General features: G+C 40.5%; 1 non-coding gene across 1 annotated transcript; it reads right to left on the bottom strand.

The window, feature by feature from the left end:
- Positions 1-311: 311 nt before the first annotated feature.
- Positions 312-418, bottom strand: LOC113621376 (U6 spliceosomal RNA). Its single transcript, XR_003433162.1, has one exon. It is a non-coding gene; the product is annotated as a U6 spliceosomal RNA (small nuclear RNA).
- Positions 419-1,147: the final 729 nt, after the last annotated feature.

Consider the following 1,147-nt stretch of genomic DNA (forward strand, 5'->3'; position numbering starts at 1 on the left):
ATGTGTAACATTTCCTGAAGTGTGTACTTTCAGCTTACAGCCTGAGAACCCAGTGTGGGAGAAATAGGGCACGGAATTGTTGCAAAAGACCCTTAAATCCTTAGACATGTCACACATTTTCTAAAAATGGAAATAAGCATTATTTTCCACTTCTAGATATACTATTGGATTTACTGCTGTCACAACCAATAAAGCGTGAGCTCATTTAAAATTATTATCGAATCCATATTAGCTTCCCATCATCTCATTCAGTAAGTACAAACTGCAGCTCTAAAACATTTTGCGGGGTCCAGTGGGATTTTTTTTTTATTAAAAATATGGAACGCTTTACAAATTTGTGGGTCATCCTTGCACAGAGGCCATGCTAATCTTCTGTGTATCGTTCCAATTTTAGTATATGTGCTGCCGAAGTAAGCACCAGTGGGATTTTTGCAGTTATTAGTAGTAATAAAAATTCTAAATATATATTGACTGGGCAGTGTATTGTCGATGCAGAATACCTCATTTAATTCTCCATCAACCCTTTGCAGTAGATACTATTATTCTCATTTTACACAAAAAGAGCACAAGATATCCTAGAACACCGACAATAATATTTCCTGCTTAATACTGTGATGAAGACAAAACACCTAGGGGACTGCCGGGCCAGTGCCAGAGTGGCAGCAACAAGAAGGGTCCATGGAGGCTCACAACGCTTGGGTGGTTGGAAGGGGGATGCTACTAATATCCGGACATGGAGAAGGGGCCTCAGGTAGACTGACTGTGTCTAGAGTTGGGGATCTCATGATGATCCAAAAAGGGGCTGGTGTATACCTAAAGATTAGCAGGGGCTAAAGTGGTTGCCTTGGCAAATGGCGATGTTCTTGGGTGGGGTGGGGACAATACGTAAGGGACCTGGAACCTCCAATGCTGAGAAGAGTGGTGCATGAATACTCAAGTATTCATCGAATCCCTACTGTGTTCTAGGCACAATGCAAGTGACTGGGATACAGTTCTAAGCAAAAGAGCTGTGATTTCTCTCTTAATTGGAATTGTTGAGAAATTATTCAAATATTAACATAACACATAATTTAAAACTGTGATAACTGTGAGGAAGGAAAGGTACAAACTGCTCTACAAGTGTACAATAGGGGAACCTGCTCTCATT

Source organism: Aethalodelphis obliquidens, unplaced genomic scaffold, assembly GCF_003676395.1.
Source record: "Aethalodelphis obliquidens isolate GAN/ISIS:26980383/991018 unplaced genomic scaffold, ASM367639v1 scaffold8, whole genome shotgun sequence".
In the NCBI taxonomy this organism is placed as follows: Eukaryota; Metazoa; Chordata; class Mammalia; order Artiodactyla; family Delphinidae; genus Aethalodelphis; species Aethalodelphis obliquidens.